At 32.2% G+C, this 10,124-nt stretch overlaps 1 pseudogene; it reads left to right on the top strand.

The window, feature by feature from the left end:
- The first annotated feature begins 7,465 nt into the window (after positions 1-7,465).
- Positions 7,466-7,582, top strand: LOC145280456 (5S ribosomal RNA; annotated as a pseudogene).
- The last annotated feature ends 2,542 nt before the right edge of the window (positions 7,583-10,124 follow it).

The raw sequence follows: 10,124 nt of genomic DNA, 5'->3' as shown, positions 1-10,124 counted from the left end.
ACACTAGGGTCTTTGGCCTTTTTATCTCCGTTATACAACATATGTTCTAGATGGCCCCCATTTAGCTTCTTTTTTTTTGGATAACCCTATATATATATATATATATATATATGTATATATATATATGTATATATATATATATATATATTATAATATAAAGCTGAACGTGTGTGTGTGTGTGTGTGTGTGTGTTTGGTCACAAATATGCTCCTATATGGTTGACTATTTTAAAAAACTGATTACATATAATGATAGAAGATGTATCGAGACACATGAATGGGTATGTTTGATCTGGAAGAACCGTGTTTCATTAAAATTGTGGGGTCTGCGTTCGCGCCTGGTCGACAAAGTACGGAAATAAAAAAAAATTTAAATTAAAAAAAAACGTTTTCAAGTGTTTTTGATGTAGATGTACATAATAATACTTTGATAAGTATGTTTTAACTTAAATAGAGATGGTATAATAAAATTGTGGGGTCTGCGTTCGCGCCTGGCCTCCATAGAATGGAAATAGTCCCAAACTTTAATAAAGATTTTTTTTATCTATCTGCGTAACTATACTTTGATAATTATGTTTCAGTTTGAAGAAATATGGTATAATAAAATTATGGGGTGTTCGTTCGTGCCTGACTTCCATAGAATGGAAATATCTCACAAAGTTTAACAAGGTTTTTTAATATAGATCCACAGAATATTGTGATAAGTGTTTCAGTGTGAACAGGTATGGTATAATAAATTATGGGGTTTATCTATTTTATCTTTACTTTCATCATATTTTGCTTTAGTTCTGATACCCCCAAATTCGAAGCTATCTTTTTACAACCCTTCCTTTTCATAACCTATCATACTTTCGTAAATCAGAGTCCATTTTCTGTATGCTGTTTTTGAACCCAGTCAACGACGGGTACTTTTGATAGTATATATATATATATGTGTGTGTGTGTGTATGTGTGTGTGTGTGTGTGTGTGTGTGTGTGTGTGTGTGTGTGTGTGTGTGGTTCCTTAGATGAATGTATGAATGCAATTTCAAAGGAAAATACAAACGAATAGTATATATTGAGATGAATATGTAACTGCCACTGTTTTTTAATTTTATATGACTGCATAAAGAGATTTTTTAGCAGCCCCGGACATGTTCGTGTTTATAAGCTCTGTCTAATGGAATTTGAAATATGTTGACGTAAAAGTCCTTGAAACATTGCGTCGTTTCGTCTACCCTTTTTTTCTTTTTTAACCCCAGTCTTTACACATTTAACTGTTCCGGCCACCTTGGTCGGACCCGTGTTCCTCTCTCATTTCTTCCACCATGACGCTGCTGTGTAAATGCTCTGATCTCTTGCAATGTTTTGACACATTGAACAATTTGTTTTCTTTTCTTTCCTTGCTTGACATTTAATCTTGTCTTAACACTGCCCGGACAACAGAAAAACAAAATCCAACCCTAATTCAAACCCTAACCCTAACCATCTTCTTTCGTCTGGGATATAATTGCCACCTTCGTCCACACGGGATTTACGCATTACCTACCACTCGCATCGTCTTCTCAGCAGATTAATGTCTAATTTTTTCCTTTTTTATTTTGTGTGTGCATGTGTGTGTTTCGAAGGTGTGTCCAAGTCTTTCATTAAGAGGTCCTGTCGGTCCGTAAGTTTTGTAATGACATGTTTGCTTGTACAGCAGGCATAAATTTGTCATGACGTTTTTAGACATGCGAACGTCAGTTCATCTGTTGGTCGGTATGTCACACTTGAGTTTGAGATGACACTTTTAGATGTTTCCAGGGTGCGAGTCATACGAAATGTTTGTATATATTACATTTGAACTTTCTGCATGCTCATATAGTCAGGGCGCTGTATAAAAATATCTTAATATTAATTTACACTTGTAATAAAAAATTGCAGAAAGAATTATGTTTCGCCAGTGTTCGCACTAATCTGTTATGTTATATAAAGAATGTTAATTAGAAAAGCAAGAAACAGGGAGGAAATTCAAAAGTCTAGCAATCCGAGCGAAGACGCTATTAGTGTAGGTGTCTGCTATCTATGGATTTCAACAGTCAAGGTGTAGGATTTTGCTCCTTGTCAGCTAAGTAGGGAGTATGTACATGGAGGTCGGACAAGTGCTATGAGTTCATCAGAGCATGTTTCAGTAAATACTTGTAAAACAGGCACACAGATACAACATGGTGGTGATGGGACAGAAGTTGGAGTCTGGCTGAGTGTTGGACTTTTAAAAAAGGTTCTTTATCATTGTGTCGCACAGGAAAAGGGCTCCTTGATTTCCGAGATCTAAGAAAATGAGAACTAAATACAATGATTTTATTATTATTATTATTATTATTATTATTATTATTATTATTATTATTATTATTGTTGTTATTATTATTATTAATATTATTATTATTATTATTATTATTATTATTATTATTATTATTATTATTATTATTATTAATATTATTATTATCATTATATTATTACGCTTATCGTTCCGTCCGTTATCATGCAGTGCATCCCTAAAAAAGGAAAGTGGAATATTCCAAAAAGTGGAATATTCCAAAAAAACCTTGGCTAAGATCAAAGTGTAGTATCTGTGCTTCAGGTGCTATATTTCAACTTCTCTCTCAGTGGAAGAGAAATCCTTTACGACTAAGCCAATTTTTCTCCACGTTAAAAAACGAGCCTGGTGTCTAAATCTGTCCCGTGGGGAGACATTGTGAATAGGTACGATGTTTAATGTAACAAAGTTTTAATACTAAAAAAGTAATTGGAAAAGTTATTTCTGATTTAATTACAAACTACCCTGGAAATGTCAATTCTGATTAATTATAAAATGCCCTGGAAAATGTCCATGCTGATTATTCTTTTTTGTTTACTTGCCTCCACACAAGGGCGGAATTGGACATGAGGTCGATTATAAATTTAGGGGGAAACCAGCTCCCCAAAAGGGGCACTCTGGTCAATAACAAAAATATAAATTGTATCAGTAATGAAGGATTTCTCCTCCATTAACCAAGACTAAAAAAGGAGGGATTTAAGTCACTGAAATGCTGAAACTGATACTACACTCAGAAATTCATGTTGAAGCAATGGTTTCCTAATCTCTAACCGTGTTAATGTTTTTATGTATTACTTTCGAAAAGCTGCTGAAACAGTTTATAATTTAAACATTACTTTATTTCAAGTATATTTTAAGCAGTTGGTTACGGGATATGAAGTCAGTCCCGGAAATTACTCAAACGTTTACGTTTTAGACATTACTTTATCTAATGTATATTTTTAACAGTAGGATGGGAGATAAGAAGTCGGTGCCGGAAATGGCTGAAAAAGTTTACGATTTATACATTACTTTAGTTTATGTATATTTTCAACAGTGGGTTGGGGATTATAAGTCAGTTCCAGAATTGGCTGAAACAGTTTACTATTTAGACATTATATTATTTCATGTATATTTTTAGCAATGTGTTTGGGATATAAAGTCGGTCCCAGAAATGGCTGAAACAGTTTACTATTTAGACATTACATTATGTCATGTATATTTTTAGCGGTGGGTTGGGGATATAAAGTCAGTCCCGGAAATGGCTGAAACAGTTTACGATTAAAACATTACTTTATTTAATGTATATTTTCAACAGTGGGGTGACTGATATGAAGTCAGTCCCGAGATTGAATGAGATGTGCAAATATATACTATCAGAAAGCGTCGCCCAGTATTGAATGAGATAGGTGGAAAACATAAAGTAGCAAAATACCCAGCGTCGACCGGGATCGAATGAGATAGGTGAATGATATATATTAGCAGAATATGCGGCGTCACCCGGGATTGGATAAGATAGGTGAAACATATATACTATGAGCATACCCAGAATTGATTGATTTGTTTGTAATGAAAAAAAAAACAACCCAGGCAATATATCAAAGTTATTATTTAAGTAAGGGGAAGCGACATAGTGGGTTAAACTTATGAAAATTATTGTGAAAATTAGTAACATATCCAATAATTATGAAAAATGATGAAATGTGAGTTACTTGATTGGTGTGTTTGTAATGATATGATAAGCCCAGACAATATATCAAATATATTATATAAGTAGGAGGGAGAGGCATAATGTGGGATTTAATTATAAAAATTATTGTCGAAATTAGTAACATATCCAGGATTATGAACAACGATTAAATGTGAGTTAATCGATTGTGTGTTTGTAATAAAATAATCAACCCATGAAATATATCAAAGTAAGCATGTTAGTAAGAAAGGGTGATAAGGATAGTTTAAATTATGAAAAATAATTGTCGAAATTAGTAACATATCCAACAATTATGAAAAATGTAATATGTTATTTAATGCATTAGTGTGTTTGCAATGAAATAATCAGACTAGACAATACAGCAAAGTTATTATTTTAGCAAGTGGGGCGACTGTGGGTTAAAATGATGAAAAATGATTGTCGACATTAGTAACATATCCAAGTATTATGAAAAATGACAAAATGTGAGTTAATTGATTGGTGTGTTTGAAATGAAATAATCATCCTAGATAATATATCAAAGTTATTATTTTATTAGTAGGGGGTTTATAATATGGGTTAAAAATATTAAAAATAATTATCGAAATGAGTAACGTATCCAAGAATTAAGAAAAATGATTAAGTGTAAGTTAATTGATAGTTGTGTTTTTTATGAAATAATCAGCCCATACAATATATCAAAGAAATTTTTTAGTAAGAGAGGGCAACGAGGGTGGTTTAAATTATAAAAAAATTATTGTCGAAATTAGTAACATATCCAAGAATTACGAAAAATGGTGAAATGTGATTTAATTGATTGGTGTGTTTATAATGAAATAATCAGACTAGACAATATATCAAAGTTATTATATAAGTAAAGGGGAAGGAGATAAGGAGGGCTTAAATTATCAAAAATTATTGTCGAAATTAGTAACATATCCAAGAATTACGAAAAAAATGATGAAATATTAGATAATTGATTGGTGTGTTTTTAAGGAAATAATCAGCCTAGACAATATATCAAAGTGTAAAGAGGAAAGGGCGAAAATGTGGGTTAAAATTATGGGAAAATGATTGTCGAAATAAGTAACATATCCAAGAATTATGAAAAAGGATTAAATGTGATTTCATGCATTAGTATGTTTGTAATAAAATAATAAGCCCAGACAATATTTCAAAGTTATTATTTTATTAAGGAGGAGGCGATAATGTGGGTATAAATTATGAAAAATTATTGTCGAAATTAGTAACATACCCAAGAATTATAAAAAAAATGATGAAATGGAGATCAATTGATTAGTGTGTGTAATGAAATAATCAGCTCAGCAAATGTATCAAAGTTATTATTTTAGTAAGGTTGTCTACAACGTTGGTTTAAATTATAAAAAAAATATTATCGGAATTAGTAACACATCCAAGAATTACGAAAAATGAAATGTGAGTTGATTGATGTGTGTGTTTTTTTTTTTTTTTTTTTTTTTTTTTTTTTTTTTTTTTTATTCAATTTTCACCCCAAACAAGGCACAGTGCCACTTTGAAGCAGGGGGCTACTATTAAATTGTAATGAAATAATCAGCCTAGACAATATATCAAAGTTATTTTAGTAAGGTGTACGATATGGCGAATTTAAATGATGAAAAATTGTCAAATTTAGTACCATATCCAAGAATTATTAAAAATGATAAAATGTGAGTTAATTGATAGTTGTGTTTTTCTATAAAATAATCAGCCAATACAATATATCAAATTTAATATTTTAGTAAAGAGAGGGGCGATAATGTGGGGTGAAATTATAAAAAATTATTATCGAACATCGTAACATATTCAATAATTATGAAAAATGATAAAATATGAGTTAATTGACCGGTGTGTTTGTAATGAAATAATAAGCCCAGGAAATATATCAAAGTTATTATTTTAGTAAGGGGTCGATACAGTTTTAATAAAAAAGTAGAATAACATGATTGTGCCTTCATTCATGCTGAACAGAACGCTCACAGTATGCCCAGCAACAACATATTACATATGAAAAATGCTGCTGTGGAATTTCCACAGGTCCCGCTAGTTATTATTATTATTATTATTATTATTATTATTATTATTATTATTATTATTATTATTATTACTGATTGTGATTGAAAGTAAGTGAGAGGTGATGGTCAAGTGTTTAACAACATGGACTGATAACCTAGGTGTTCAAAGTTCGAATCCAGTTCGTCTCACAAAAAATAACTTTTACTTAGGATGTTAACTCCCTACTCGTGGCCGCTCTCGTAAGTACCTGATGTTTTTCTAGAAAAAATTCTGATTAGAAAAATATCGGAGAAACAAATACCAACAATAGAATCTTCGGATTCATACAATATGATGACAATTGAAAGCGAGTGTGTATAACTAAAACAGCCAAAGGAACCGTTACATTTTCTTTGCCAGAATTATGTACAATTTGACACTCTTACAACTAATGAAAATAAACCTGTAATTTCAAGATGGCCGTGTTTTATTTTCTTGCATGATGACGAACACTTCTTCTGGCCATGTGACAGACTAGTTTGAGGTTGAAATAGCATTTGTATCGCTAAATGTAGGGATTGAATTGACGTATCTGAGGAATCGACTTTACGCCCTTCCTTGCTATTAAAAAGGATGAGGATCATTAAAAGAGTGGTTGAAATAATTGCGATGTAATTGCTTTCTAATTGCGGCTTTCTTCTTGTATTCTTTCAACTTGTTATATTTTCTCTCTTCTTTAATTGCTCTTTCGTTTGCTCTGCAACAAGAACGTAATCTTCAACTGCTATTCGTTATTGCATAAACAACACATAAACAATAATGGTGGCAGAAGTCTCATCTCGTACCACGATAATAGCTGTGAAAAGTCAAGAAGGGTAAAGAAACCGATGTAGAAAAACACTAAGCAGACATCTACCTGAACGGTATGAAGAATACTGCAATTTTGTGGCAACTTCAAATTAAAAAGACTTAAAAATAACAAAGACCTACGACTTAGCCATTGACTTAAATAAACCGAATATGTTTCCAACACATTGGGTAACATTCCCCGTTAACTGTAAAACTGAAGATATCGATGGTTGATGAAATTATACTTGACTATAATATAAAACAAAAATATATGTTGTTCTAAGCATGATTGAGTACTTTGATTTGTCTTTTCAAAAACATAGCATTATACTCTACAGTAGAACGTATGTATCGATGTTGCCTGAAAAAAATGAAAGAATCCAAAAATCCCTGTTCCCATCCTCGAATCTTATATAAGTAGTGTTAATAGAATATTTAATTATCTGAAAGTATTAATTATTTTGTTTGTAATTATAAAACTGCAAATAATAACCATCACTTAAACGTTTCTATTATTTCATAACTAACGATGAGCATCTTAATTAATTGAATTGATATATATATATATATATATATATATATATATATATATATATATATATACACGGCATAATCACGTTGACACACCGGTTCTCGTCAGATCAACGAAGTTAAGCAACGTTGAGCCTGGCTAGTACCAGATGGATGACCATTTGGGAATTCTAGGCGCTGTATGTGCTTTCCGCTTATCTCGGCATTGTTTCCAATCGTCCTGAACCTCCACTGTCCACTGGTATTCAACAATGCCGAATCAGGAGAGGTGTGGTTGTTGATTGCGCAACTCTTGTCACAAAAAATTCCCGCGCAGGCACCCTTACTGTGGGTAGCCATAGTCTGTCAAGAGTGGAGGAAGCCTTTATATATATATATATATATATATATATATATATATATATATATATATATATATATATATATATATATATATATATATATATATGGAGCTTTTATTAGATGTGGTGAACGTTAAATTAAAATAAATGACAGGAAAATATTTTTTAGTATAGAAATATGTTGTTTATTCCAAATATTCATTTATGGTATTAATAATTTAAATAATGTTTCGGGCATATGGCTTTGCGCCTCGCGCTTATATGGCGTAATTTAGAGGTTCAATTCTTATTAGACTCTATTTCGGTTCTATTTCGGCAATAACCAGTTGTGTGTTATCTTTCAAGTTGTTTACTGTGCCTAGTTTACCAGTGTAGACATGTGAAACCGTAACAAATATCCACAAAGAAAATAATTTAACGAGGTTAAATCGCACTAACGAGGTGACCAGTTGATCGGTAAATTTCATGAAATATTTCTCTCGATAAATTAATTTGCAAAAGCTTCTCGAGTGTCAGTCTCCTTACGATGAATTGTGAAACAATGTTGAACTCAAAATAACCGCAAGTTTCTTAATCTGCAATAAAAGAAAATAGAGTTGTCAATTTAAAGTTCCCCGCCCCCAACAATACCATGTATAAGTAAACAAATTCCTATTTTTAAAACGTCTTTATTATTATACCGTACAGCCGTTTCGCTGATATAATCAGCATGTGTTAATTTTCAGATTCTGTCCTTCTTAAATAAACTCATCAGAGTCTGAGATTGAATACGATATCCATCGTAATATTGTATTCATTTTGCACTCCTGTATATTTGAAATAGTCTGACTAAGAATCTGTGTTTATGCTTCATTATTCGGATGCATGACGCATTCAATAAGTTTGGTAAATCGAATCAAATTAATATAATAGAACACAGAAAAATTTTGCAATATTTGGAAAGAAAAATCATAAGTTTTAAAAATAGTTTAATGTGCGGTAATTTATAATTAAAAACATCTATTGATTCCTTTTCACTGATGAAATAAATTGATAATGGTTTATTTTATAAAGACTTTGGGGAGTTTTATAATAAGAGCAATTAATTCGTAGAAATGTATCCTCAGATTTGGTTAGACACGGATATTTATTAAGAAGCCTTTTTCAGTTTTTTTCAAGTAAATATTTTATTCTTGAGTTCATATTTATTCCCATCCCACGGGCGGGAGGAAGATGTAACATGATTGTCGAAAGTGGAATCGAAGTGTCAGCGGCCCAGATAAGTAGCACTCTAACCTGGTAGGGGCACCGGGTAGTTAGCAAAAAAAAAGACTTACCAAGGAGAGAAGACAAACCCTGGAAGGATGACGTCCCTAAAACGGCATAGGACCAGAAACATAATGACATCAAAAGGGAAAAGGGCATTTCAAAAATGGTTTAGACTGTTGATATTGATTTCAAGTGTTATATGTCACAACTGAGTTTTATTCTTGAGGTATTTTAACCATTAATATTAGCTCCAACATCCGTGAAAGGAATATAGATTCCCACAGTAAAACACTCTTCAAAGATAGGTTAACCACCGTAATATACTATAATTTATATGTAATTATTCATTATAAATACACGATGCTTGAGCCATTTTATAATCTGTTGATATTCTTTCATTTAAAGACATTTGGAATATTTAATACGATAACGTGCAACAGAGAGACGTTTCTCTGTACTATCGGTGGGTTGAAATCTGGAAACCAAAGGGAACTGAAAAGTATCAAAATCTTGAAAGGTGGTGGCTTGTATTAGGATGAATTGTATTGGATTAAAAAGAATTTTACGCCTTAACTACAGACTAGTATTCTTGGAATACTGGCAATTCTGTAAGATGCGATTTTGAGAACTGCGAGGGAAATGTGTAAGTAACGGTTGAAAGGAAATATAATTGCGGCGTTCTGACTTGTTCGTTGATAAACTGTAAGGCAATTGAGCGCGTGGGTTGTTTTGCCGGGTGAGCGCTATGAATAGATCAGTGGATAAGGATATTCGCTACTCCTTATACAAGACCCTTTTAGTCACCGTCAAATCCCAAGAGAATAACCTTCAACAAGGTCAAACACCAAGTCGAGCTGGAGATTTTCCGATTCTTAATATTAGATTCACAGCGCGTATAGCTACAGATTGCTAATGAACTCAATTCAGATAACTATACTAAGTTGCTGTCCTATATTGTTAAGGATGGGTCGGGAAAGATACATGTAGAAGTAGGGCGGCAAAGTCTCACACTTCTGAACAGGCTCTACATCTGGTTCTTGCCTGATTGTATTTACATTTGGGCGCATTTGAAATCAATACCACCATTACCATCTGCAATAACAAAGGACGAAGTAATTACCAAAACAAATCTATTGTAA

This window comes from Euprymna scolopes, chromosome 7, assembly GCF_053919585.1.
Source record: "Euprymna scolopes isolate OS-2025 chromosome 7, ASM5391958v1, whole genome shotgun sequence".
Taxonomy (NCBI): domain Eukaryota; kingdom Metazoa; phylum Mollusca; class Cephalopoda; order Sepiida; family Sepiolidae; genus Euprymna; species Euprymna scolopes.
The sequence above is the reverse complement of the archived record's forward strand: the minus strand, read 5'-3'. Positions and strand labels throughout refer to the sequence as shown.